This window comes from Balaenoptera borealis, assembly GCF_965194805.1.
Source record: "Balaenoptera borealis genome assembly, chromosome: 1".
Taxonomy (NCBI): domain Eukaryota; kingdom Metazoa; phylum Chordata; class Mammalia; order Artiodactyla; family Balaenopteridae; genus Balaenoptera; species Balaenoptera borealis.
In genome coordinates, this window is record NC_138860.1 from 16444595 (window position 1) to 16457608 (window position 13014).

The following is a 13014-nucleotide window of genomic DNA, read 5'->3' on the forward strand; positions in this document are numbered from 1 at the left end:
GACACAAAGCACCAAGCTGATCTCCCTGTGCTCTGCAGCTGCTTCCCACTAGCTGTCTATTTTACATTTGGTAGTGTATATATGTCAGTGCTACTCTCTCACTTTGTCCCAGCTTACCCTTCCCCCTCCCCGTGTCCTCAAGTCCATTCTCTACGTCTGCGTCTTTATTCCTGTCCTGCCCTTAGGTTCATCAGAACCAGGCCCAGGAATCTTCATCTTAAAAACTCTACAGATGATTGTGAGGGGCAGCTGGGGTTAAGCACCACAGCCGTGCATCCTCTTCTCCTTGTCTCTAGGTCTGTCCTCTACGATGAGATTGAACAGAGGCAAAGCCATCTTCTGTGCATGGTCCTTCACATATGTAAAGACAACTGTCACACTCCAACTTCCCCCAAGTCCCCCACCCCTACTGCTACTTCATCCACAGGCTGAAGACATCCACTTTTACATGATGTGATTTGCAGTACTGTTTACTACTATCATCATTTTTCATTCAGTGATTCTATTTTGTCAGTGTTTTGTGGTACCAGTAAAGTCCAGATGTAGTTTGGCCAAATGGACATTTGCATCCCTTGATCTGAGCACTGTGCTTTCCTTAATGAAGCTTGTTTCTTGGTGCTATCTAGCTGCTTTCCAATGCTATTAGCCCATTTAGAGCTTGGGCCAATTAATGTCCCCCACCAAATATTTTCAGAGTTATCAAGCAAGACTCCACCTATTTGCTCCATTCATGTCATTGATCTTTGAATCTCAGTGTAAGACTTTACCTCTATATCTATAATTTTTCATTTCAGTTAGAATTAATTTCAGTCTTTCATCTGTCATCAACATCTTTGCTTCCTCTCAAAGATTGGGTCAAATTTGAAAATAGTCTAGAAATGAATTGGAATGGTAGATAGTTGTCAGTTTCTGTTTCTTGAGCTTCCTTTTTAGCAATAAAACATAGAGCAACTTAATATACCTCATGCAGGAAAAAAAAAAAAGAGAAGAGGAGGAGGAAAAGGAGGAAGAGAAGGAGGAAATAGTCAAGCAGAGACGGTCCTTGACTATTTTGAGGAGTAGGTACATTTCCACTTACAGGCTGTTCATTAAACAAATGGCGGCCAAATCCCTCTCTCTCATCGGGCCATTCACATATATGCACTCAGATGTAGAAGATGTAAGAGAGCAAATCTAATGAGCATTTCATGGGCAGGCAGTTGCATGAATGATAAAAAACTTCTTAAAGTATCTTGACACAAATTAGAGTGGTGCGCACTTTATAATAAGGGCAATGATAATCAGAATGATTTAGAGCCACTTTAATCAAAGGCTATATTAGAACGTGGATCCCAGAGGTGAGGAGGCAGTTATTAGTTCACTGAACCACCCCGATCCCCAGGCATTCATAGCTCAACTCACACAGAAGAATTTTAGTGTCTTTGTAAAAGAAAATCCCCTTCCGAAATCATTCCACTTGGAAGGAGCGGGAATAGTCTAGTAAAGATAAGAGGAGATAAGGAAAGAATTTGAAGTTGACATGGAAAAAAATGGGTTGCAACTTGAATGGGAAATATATTTACTTCAAAGTTGGGATGGAACTAGGAGAATCTAGGTGCCTACAGATGATTCATAATGTTTTGGGTCACATTTAAGTTTGATTAAAGCACTTAGAAATATACATTAGCAAAATAGTTCAGCAGTGAATATATTTTTTTAAATGTGCTTTAGGAGGCTTGTAAAGAGTTCAGAAATCACCTATTTGTATGCTGATGAATTCCAGATTTCTATCTCCATGCTTGACTTCTTTCGTGAGCTCCAGACTTGATTATTAAACTCTCCACTTGACAGTCCCACTTGGATGTCTAAAAGGAAAACCACACTTACTGTGTCTTAAACAGAACTCTTGATTCCCGGTCCCACTCCATCATCCTCCTCTCTCCGGTCTTCTTTTTTTTTTTTTAACCTCTGTAAATATTATCCAGTTTTCCAGGCATATGCCCTAGGAGCCATCTTTAACCCCCCATTTTCCCTCTCACCCCGTGTCCAATCTGTCAACAAGTCCCGTATCCTTTCTCCCTCCTTCACCTCTCACCCCCCCCCCACCTAAGTCAACAGCCTCTTTCTCATGGGCCACCACATACACCTCCTCATTAGTCCCCATCTTCTATATTTGCTCTTCCCAGTTCATCTCCCACACACACGGACAGAGTGATCTTTCTATAATGGAAGTAAGGTCATGCTACTCGCCTGCTCGATAAAGTCCAAGGGCTCCTATACACTCAGAATAAAATCCAGGCTCCTCACCATGATCTGCAAGGCCTCCCATGATCCAGTGTCTGGCCACCTCTTCAATCTCATCCTCCCTCCCGGTCTCCACCTCACTCAAGTGCACTCGAACCTCCCTGAGCTCCTTGCTCTTCTTCAAAGTAAGCTTGTATCATCCCATCTCAGGGCCTTTGCACTCGTTCTTCTGCCTGGAACATTAACTCTGCCAGATACCGGCAAGGCTTGCTGCCTCACTTCAATTAAAGTTCTGCTCAAACGTCACCCCCTCAGAAGCGACACCCTCTTTAAAATGACACCTTCCTCCATCAAGCCCTATTCTTTTTCCTGTTTTTAGTTTGGTTCATAGCATTACCATGGTCTGACGGTGTGTCATGATACATAATAGATAGGTAGACAGATAGATAGATGAATAATGCATAGAGATAAATAATAGAGACAGACAGAGCTACAGGTAGGTGATAGAGACACATAAATAGAGCTAGAGGTAGACAGAAGAGTGGGGGATAGGGGGAATGGGATTCAGGATTCTTTAAAGCTTTCCAGGTGATTCCACTGTGCAACCAAGTTTGGGAACCACAGGACTGGAGGGCAAGAGCTAATACATAAAACAGACTTTCAGGTGCTGGAATTAAGTTGGAATATTTACTGCTGATCAGTTTGGTTTTGTGATGCTGGAGGGATATCTCAGAGCTCCCTTTATCCCCAATATGGCTTGGGTAAATGTTCAAAAACAAGAAGGCTATGTTCACAAGTTGTTTTTCTCTTTCATGAAGTCTCTTTACTAAAGGAGGAAGGGCATGATTATAAGAGCCAGATGCCTTGGCTGTGAATCCTGGCTCTACCACCTGGCCAAGTGACACTTCCCTGTGACTCAGTTTTCTTATCTGTAAAATTAGAATAATAACAATATTTTCCCTCATGGAGTTGCTGGGGAATCAAATGAATTCTACGTGAAGGGCTTTGAGCAGCACCTGACACAAATTTAAGGGCTCTGAAAGCGTTTGCTGTTATCTTTGAGGGAGCGGCTCTCAAGCAGAAAATGCACGTGGAAAATTCCTTTGGCCAATGCTTTCGAAAGTAGCTAGGGGGATTGAGACAGACCATTTTTCTCTAATACTCGAACTCCACACAAGAACAGAGCTGGTTAATGATTAGACCCTATAAAATTTTCCATGTCATGTGCCTTTTCCCCACCAGGCAATAGAGAGTAATTAAGAATTATGGGAAGCGGGTTCAGTGAGAGGAAAGGCATGCCTTTCTAGGGACAAGCTCCAAGCCCTAACGAGGTTACTGGCACAGGTGTCTCCTGCAAATAAATTAATGGGGAGGCAGATCCAATCATGAATCTGTCATCCAAACTTGGTGTTTAGAGTCATTTGGGGAGATGGGGCTTCCTTGGCCCAACCTTGGTGGTGTCTGGAGCAAAGATTAGCAAGCAGAGTGATTTCATTAGGATAACAAGGCAGTTAAAGAACAATCTGGCTCTTTAGATGGTATTTATAAGGCATTTCAAAGAAACTCTGAACTGACAGCTGCTGTCAGTCCCTCACATAGGAGCTGTGGTGATTTATTGATACAGCAGGGGAGCTGTTATTATCCTTATTTGTAAAAGTTTTGCACATACTAAGAGTCCGTCTTGACTAGTTGCAAACTTCCCAAAGACAAATACACCTCACTGAATGTGTCAGTTGTCCTGGCACGAGGTTTTGTTTAAACAGAATAAGATAAATTCTTAAATACATGGTGTCCTATATAGTTTGGTCAACCGCTCCAAGTCCTTTTTGATAGAATATGGTAGATAAAGTTACATTCTCAGTTACCTGCATGAGGATTAATTACCGCCATTTCTTGGCTAGTTTCTTCCAGCTTGAGTTCTTTTCTTGATGCATCAGAATATACAGATGTGTAATTTTTTGACAGAAGAATATGAAATTATGCAGAAATCGGTGCTCCACAAAATGTGCAACACTACCGAAACTAAATATGAGTGATTTTTAATTAATTGTATTCCGTATTTATCCATGCCATTATACCTTCCTGGTTCAGCTAATTGAGAATTGATTATGTGTAAGTCCAACCATGGAGCAATTTCTTTTCACCCTTTAGGGCCGCAAGGTGGCTAGACAATTGGGTTTCCATTAGCAGTTAGCAGAGGGCAGGTGGAGCCTCTGTGTCACTTTTAGGAATAGACGTATCTGTTCACTACTTTGAGGTTAGAAGAATGGGATTTCCTGACAACATTTTTATCAGATGCTATGCCAGTAGAGCCACAGGATCCTTGAATTTTCCTGGTCTGGAAGGGATCGTAGGAACGATGTAACCCAAGCTCGTTCATTTTACAGTTGAGTTAACCGAAGCCCAGGGAGATAAAATGTCACATAGGTACTGCTGAGCCAAGACAAGAAAAACTAGTAAGTGTTAAGTCTTGAATGCTTATATTCAAGCAGATATTCTATTACTGCTAGTTTCTGTGGTGGTCAGGGTATTGTCAGTGAGGGGAAAAAAAGCGGTTGGAGCAGGAAAGAAACACTGATGAAGAAAGGAAGAGGGATTGGTTTGGGGATAATGAGGGCATTTAAAAAAAAATAATGGAGACATGCTCTTTTCCTTTGGGAAAGGGAATGCCAGGACCCACTAGGACTGGGTGAAGTATCAGGGTGGGGCGAGGCAGTACATGACTTTTTCCTCACAAACGAACTAGAAAGAGCCAAACCTGATTCACTACAGCCTAGAACATTAGGTAGTGGCGCAAAAGAGGGGCACTTGAAACTTGACAGAGATAGGTTTTGGACAACTGAAGCAAGTACTAATTTATATAGCAGGTAACAAATTTTCATTACACCAACAGATAGATTGAAGACTGAGTAGATTCAAACCTAGCTTCAGTAAATTAGTGTACGCCCAGCCCATATAGGCTTGTACTGAAAGCTGAGATGTTTGGGGACAGAATTTTGAGGTTTTCATCGGGGAAATGATCCCTCTCTCCTACATAGATCTCTTATTGCCAAAGTCTATTGGATCATCAGGTTTGGCTGTCCTTGTTCTATGCAAAATTTTATCTCCACACTTTCCAATAGTGAAAGTTATTAAATATGGGGAGTTTGCATTCTATTTTTGGTTATCCAGGAGGTGATACACACATTGTCTTTGAGGCACCTCCTTCTGATTGCCAGCTTTTTGATCACTTCATCAGACATCATTAATTTTGTGTACCCCTTGAAATTAAAAGTAGATGAAATTCTAAGGTAGATTTTTTCATTGCCACTAATGATATATCCTCGGTTTCTCTCTCAAATTAATGGGACCTTTATTTTCAGTCAGACATATTGGTACCTTCATTTAAAACTACATTTCCCAGCTTCCCATGGGGTTAACGCTGCTCACCTTGGTATAGGGGGCAGTGTCCTGTGAGATTTCTGGGAAGTCTCTTTACAAGGAAGGTAAAGTTCTACCCCTCTTGTCTTTCATCCTGCTGCTTGAAATGTGTCTCTGATGGTTGTTGCCCAGAGCCATCTTAGACAGAGGCACAAAGGCCACACGCTAGGGATGCTGCAGTATAGCTTCCAAGGGAAGGCTGGGTCTTGATGACCTGGAGCCACCATCTCGCTCCTGAGCTGGCCATCTCCAGATTGTTTTTATATGAGAGAGAAATTAACTGTTTAACTCACCATTTTGGGTGTACTCTTCACCAGAGCTGAACCTCATTCTAACGTATATAATATTTAATTTTGCTTCTTCTTAGTGGAACTGAGGAAACAAATTTTTTTTTAAGAAAACGCTTGAAACTAGTAGTTAAATTTTTTTTTTTTAATTAGGATTCATTACAGACTTCACTTATGCACACCATCCCTATCCCCTCTTATCTTAGTTATTCAAGAGTTGGCTATGTTTTCTTTTTCCCAGCCATGACTGGTTCCAATCCTAGAGAACGCTTCACCCTTGAATGCTAATCTTGTGGTTCTAATGGCAGGCAATTTGGGTAAGGAAATTGGCAGAGTACTTGAAATTTAAAATAGAAGTTCCTATTGCTGTCCTGCAAAACAATAAGACTTCTAAAAGGACTTCCTTGGAATATGAATGAAGAATCAATGTCATATGAAATATACTTTTCCTATGTAATTAACGGGAAACATTAAAAAATGGGGCCACACTTTCCAAGTCTGACATAGAATAGAAAGAGCATTTTACTTGGAGTCAGAAGATATAAGTTCTAATCTTGGCTCTGTAAATTACTATCCACATAACCTTGGGGAAATTATTTAATCTCCTTAAGCTTATCCCCTGAATTTAAAAAATGATAATGATAATAATAATTCATAGGGTTGATGTGAGTATTAAATAATACAGATGAAAATATTTAGCCCAGAGCTTTTCACATAGTAGTTGCTTTATAAATGTCAGTTAATCTGATTCAATTAGTGTTGCATTCATGACAGTTTGAAGAAGACATGAGTTAGTACTCAAGTCCCATTTAAAAACGCACAGGGTGTCTGTTGTCCATAAGTCGGTGGGGACAATGGAGCCGACCACCATTTCTCCTGAAAAACCAGCTTAAGAAAAAAATCAATGATCATATGCTGCCCAAGGATACATTGCAGCTAATCTCCTAACACTTAGGTGTGTGAAACCATCCAGCACCAACAACATTCTCATTTTTAGATAAGCCGCAGAACGAAATACACTTTATCAAATGTTTGGTAACAAAATATCTCCAAGAAATGTCTGTGCTCACAAAAAGTATATACAGAGAGGAAACAGAAATTGCTCCTCTATATTCATTCACTTCCACACCTTTGGTGTTTTGTGAGTCTGGACTTTGGAATGATTTGTGACATTGGGGATAGCAGAGTTGTTATCACAAAGAACTGGATTTTACGGGTTCAGTAAGAATCAGAAGAATTCAGTATAACAGTAGACTGGGGTAGACATGAGAAAAGTACGGGATGGGGTAGGACATGTGTTTCTGTCTTAACTGCAGGGGTATTCAATTCATGGGATTCAATTTGGAGATACATGGGGGAGAGGGAGACAAAAACAACACTAAAATTAAGATTAATTTCTCATCTAGAACACCTTTCTCCTCCATAGGCACCAACCCTTATATATGACCCAGCTGATGCTAGTACAGTCTCCAACTCTCTTCCATCCTGGTGCCTTAGCGTATGTCTCCAACTGTGAGAGAAGGTTTTCGGTAAAGAAGTTTAAAATTCTCACCAACGGAATGGAATGTCTTTAAAGGTTTGAAGGTATGCATAGACAATGGTAGCCATCTAAGTGATTTTTATAGCTCAAGAAAAGCTCCTTTGTTTAAAGAAAATACTAATGTTTCCGTCTGTTGAATGATCGCAGTAGGGTGGGGTATGGGGAACAAGGAAACTATTTGAGAACCAATTATACACTAGGCATATATATATATATTAACGTATCTATATTAGGTATAAATTAGGTATCATTTACACATATTATCTCCTTTGATCTTAAAGAGTTCTATGAAACAGGTGATTTTATTTTAGTTTGGTATATTAGAAAAAAATGAAGATCAGAGATATTAAGAATCATGAGTAAAAATCACAGAGCTAGTGAGTGATAAAGCCAGTGGTGGAGCAAAGTCAGTTATGTTAAACTCTGAAGGTTTGATTTGATTTAATTTTTTAATTTTTTTAAATTTAATTTTTAATTTATATTGGGGTATAGTTGATTTACAATGTTGTGTTAGTTTCTGGCCGGTGTACAGAAAAGTGTTTCAGTTATATTACATATACATATATTCATTCTTTTTCAGATTCTTTTCCCATTTAAGTTATGACAGAATATTGAGTAGAGTTCCCTGTGCTATACAGTAGTTCTTTGTTGATTATCTATTTTACATATAGTAGTGTATATATGTTAACCCCAAACTCCTGAAGGTTTGATTTTAAAACTTTAGTACTTTGGTCCTGGGAGTAAGTCTTAGCAGCCAGAATGTGTTTATTTTATCTTTTTCCTGAGACAAGCAGGACTTGTTTTCTGGCACACCTGAGGATGTGTAGTATGTCCCTAATGTGGAGAGGCAGTATTACGAAGTGATTAAAGGCATGGAGAGCAGCAGAATGATCTGATTCAAATCTCTGTTCCAGAATATTAGCTATGTGTTCTTACACAAGTAGCTGGAAATCTCAGATGCCTTATCTCTAAAACACCTATGTGATACCTACCTTATCCATTTACCCTAGCGTTGAAGGCAGCCTCTAAAATGGTCCTGAATGAGCCTTGCCTCATGGTATTCAATTTTACATGATCCCTTCTCTTGAGTGTGGGCTGGACCTAGTGATTCACTTCTCACAAAGTTAGGGGTTGTCACTCCTGAGTTTAGGTTACAGAGACTGTGGCTCCCATCTCCAACTTGAACTCTCATTCTCTTGCTAGCTCACTGCTGTAAGGGAAGCCAGCTGTCTTCTTGTGAGCTACCCTGTGGAGAGGCCCATGTGGTGAGGAACCGATGTCTCCAGCCAACAGTCAGGAAGGAGCAGAGGCTGCCAACAGCCATGTGAGTGAGTCTGGAAACAGATCTGCCCCAAGCTGTCCCCTGGAGTAGAGCCTTGTCAGAGCTTCTGGGCTGACATCTTGACTGCAGTCTTTTGAGGAATCCTGGGCAGAGGTGTCCATTCAGCTGCATCAGGATTCCTGACCACAGACACAGGTTAGTAATAAATGTTTGTTGTTTAAAGCCACTAAACTGGGGATAATTTGTTACACAGCAATAGGTAACAAATACACCTGGGAATAAAAAGAAAATAAAGTATATAAAGCATCTGGTACAATGTGACCTCCCCACCAAAAAAATATCATAAGTTTAATCATTTGAAAAATTGTGTTATGGAGGAAATAGAAAAGGAAGCAGGTATGGGTGCTGAAAGACAACCTTTTTCTACATAAAAATATTGCCTATAGCTTGCCGTGACATTAGGCAGCTGTGTCTTTCTTTTTGACAGCTCACTACCCTACACCCCCATAAATGGGGAAAGAAAAATTGACTCAACAATAATTATAATAATAAATGGCAAAATTCACTGGAGCTTTGGCCGATCAGTCAGATGTCACATTTATCACTGGGCTTCTAGACATTGATGTAACCAGTGTCTTAGATCAATGGACAGATGACAAGACTATGAATGATCATAACCACAAATGTCAACTTTATCCCTTTAAATGCACTCAGTGTCCTGGAGATAACCCAAAAGGTCACATCGATAGTCGCCACCTGCTATGTCTCTCGTTCCAAACACTATCAGACAACATGGCGTTTCTGGAACAGGGAAAGAAGTTGACTGCAACAGCAGCCTGACATTTGATAATGGATCAGGGCGCATCATTGTCTGATTAAGTCATGGCAATTCTTCTCTGTCTTTGAAAGACAGACCAACGCAGTCTCCTTGCTTCTTTCGGTCAGAGGGACAACAATACTCTTCCCGCCAGGTGAGTCTTTGAATTACAGGTATGAGCTGACCAAATACATTTTTCCTGAAGTCAAAGGACTTGTGATACTTTATGTTAATAGTTCCCAGCAGTGCCAGCTCCCCCCAACCACCAAAGACAAAATTCCGAGCTCTTCATTTCATACTACGTCACGGGGGAAAGTCTAAATTCATGAAAAGTCTAAATTTATAGTACATTTTAAGAGAAATGCGGTTTAGTGCTTTTTAATACATAGAGTAACTTAAACTAATTGCCAAAATAAAGTTGGCTCCCTCTGGCTTTAATGAACAGATCAGCGGCAATAGCATTAACAACACTATTTGCATAAAATTAATTTGCTAAAGCCCTTAAAAACAGTGTTCCAAGTAGCTTAAACATGCTCACTGTCTATTTACACTATTAATTTGCTAAGTAAACCTTTCTTATTAAGTAGGGCAAAAGTGAATCATCTGTCCAGCTAAAGCTGAATTACCACCAAATCCTAAAATAGTGAAGTCTAGATTAATATGTTTTTCCGGTACAAGGCTGGGAAAACATATGTCTTTGAGTTCAACTCCCAGATAATACAGATATTTTGTTAAGCACTGGAGCAACAAGGAAAAGTAGACCAGTTTTGAACTGGTAGTTACAAATGTCTGTTTTCCCAGACTCATTTCTAGTTGAAAATAAAGTTGCATTATAATTGATTCCTACTCAGTGGATATTATGGGTGAGAAGCATGTAGACCTGTGTTGAAAAGTTTACTGAAAGATGGAGTACAAAATGAAAGAATACAAGTATAAACCTGATCATATATTTTTCCTCAACTAATATGGAAATTCTTTACCCACATTCTTAAAAATTACGATTATGTGGAATAATTTGCTGTTTAAATGCTGACAGTACTCTCTGTAATTATTCCTTTAATCCAAGGCAACTCCAATTAATATATCAATAGGGTTTGTTAAATGATATTTGATAGGTTAACTCTAATTCATATGAAAGAGAGAAAATGCAAAAGAAAAACCAAGAATTTTTTAAGTAGAATATTTTGGAGGGAAAGGGCAGCAACTTCTTTTACCTGATCTCAGAATATTTTTTATTAAATTTTTTATTGAAGTATAGTTGATTTACAATGTTGTGTTAATGTCTGCAGTACAGCAAAGTGATAGATTCATTTTTTTATATTCTTTTCCATTATGGTTTATCATAGGATATTGAATATAGTTCCCTGTGCTATACAGTAGGACCTCGTTGTTTATCCATTCTGTATTTAATAGCTTACGTCTGCTGACCCCAACCTCCCACTCCATCCATCCCCAACTCCCTCCCCATTGGCAACCACTAGTCTGTTCTCTATCTCCCTGAGTCTGTTTCTGTTTCATAGATAGGTTCATTTGTGTCATATTTTACAATCCACATATAAGTGACATCATATGGTATTTGTCTTTCTCTGTCTGACTTACTTCTCTTAGTATGATAATCTCGAGTTGCATCCATATTGCTGCAAATGGCATTATTTCCTTCTTTTTTATGGCTGAGTAGTATTCCATTGTATATATGTACCACATCTTCTTTATCCATTCATCTGTCGATGAACATTTAGGTTGTTTCCATGTCTTGGCTATTGTGAACACTGCTGCTATGAACATAGGGGTGCAAGTATCTTTTTGAATTATAGTGTTGTCTGGATATATGCCCAGGAGTGGGGTTGCTGGATCATATGGTAATTCTATTTTTAGTTTTCTGAGGAACTTCCATACTGTTCTCCATAATGGCTGTATCAATTTACATTCCCACCAACAGTGTAGGAGCATTCCTTTTTTCTCCAGACCCTCTCCAGCATTTATTATTTGTAGACATTTTAATGATGGCCATTCTGACCAGTATGAGGTGGTACCTCATTGTAGTTTTGATTTGTATTTCTCTAATAATTAACAACGTTAAGCATCTTTTCATGTGCCTATTGGCCATTTGTATTTCTTCTCTGGAGAAATGTCTATTTAGGTCTTCTGCCCATTTTTCAATTGGGTTGTTCATTCTTTTGTTGTTGAGTTGTATGAGCTGTTTGTATATTTTGGAAATTAAGCCCGTGTTGGTCGCATCACTTGCAAATATTTTCTCCCAGTCTGTAGGTTGTCTTTTCGTTTTGTTTATGGTTTCCTTTTCTGTGCAAAAGCTTGTAAGTTTGATTAGGTTCCATTTGTTTATTTTTGTGTTTATTTCTATTGCCTTGGGAGACCGACCTAAGAAAACATTGGTACGATTTATGTCGGAGAATGTTTTGCCTGTGATCTCTTCCAGGAGTTTTATGGTGTCATGTCTTATGTTAAGTCTTTAAACCATTTTGAGTTTATTTTTGTGTATGGTGTGAGGGTGTGTCCTAACTTCATTGATTTACATGCAGCTGTCCAACTTTCCCAGCACCACTGGCTGAAGAGACTGTCTTTTTTCCATTGTATATTCTTGCCTCCTTTGTCAAAGATTAATTGACTGTAGGTGTATGGATTTATTTCTGGGCTCTCTATTTCTGTTCCATTCATCCATATGTCTGCTTTTGTGCCAATACCATGCTGTTATGATTACTGTAACTTTGTAGTATTGTCTGAAGTCTGGGATTGTTATGCCTACTGCTTTGTTCTTTTTCTTCAGGATTGCTTTAGCAAGTCTGGATCTTTTATGGTTCCATATAAATTTTAGGATTATTTGTTCTAGTTCTGTGGAAAATGTCATGGGTAATTTGATAGGGGTCGCACTGAATCTGTAGATTGCTTTGGGTAGTATGGCCATTTTAACAATATTAATTCTTCCAATCCAAGAGCATGGTATATCTTTCCATTTCTTTGAATCATCTTCAATTTCCTTTATTAACGTTTTATAGTTCTCAGTGTACAAGTTTTTCACCTCCTTGGTCAGGTTTATTCCTAAATATTTTATTTTTGGGGGTGCAATTTTAAAAGGTATTTTTTTTACATTCCTTTTCTGATACTTTATTGTTAGTGTAAAGACATGCAGCCGATTTCAGAATATTTTTTAAAAGCTTAGTAATTACAACACCATTGGTATTGGTTCAGGAAAATATAGATCAATGAAACAGCAGAGGGAATTCAGAAACAGATACATGTATGCGTGGAAATATATAATAGTGGTAGAATTTTAGGTCAATGTGGAAAGTGTATATCAACAAATTGTGTTGGAAGATTAGCTGTCCATTTAAAAAAAGTTAGATCACTACCTCACATGACCCACAAAAATAAGTTACAGATGGATTAAAGCAGTAACAGTTAAAAAGAAAAGTGTTAGAAGTAAATA

At 38.9% G+C, this 13014-nt stretch overlaps 1 protein-coding gene and 1 long non-coding RNA gene across 7 annotated transcripts in view; both read left to right on the forward strand.

Moving 5' to 3' along the window:
- The window catches only part of LOC309630682, a 440591-nt gene that overhangs the window by 267451 nt on the left and 160126 nt on the right, over positions 1 to 13014 (forward strand). The window lies entirely within an intron of this gene.
- Positions 1 to 13014, forward strand: part of LOC309630453 (uncharacterized protein) — a 311054-nt gene that overhangs the window by 210729 nt on the left and 87311 nt on the right. For 3 of the 6 annotated variants that reach the window (XR_014245674.1, XR_014245675.1, XR_014245677.1), the window contains one exon: positions 8674 to 9723. The gene's annotated coding sequence lies outside the window, so the exon portion shown is untranslated. Of the gene's footprint in view, positions 1 to 28; positions 9724 to 13014 lie in introns of those variants that run through there. The other 3 variants (XR_014245678.1, XR_014245680.1, XM_082395759.1) reach the window with 3 other exon arrangements.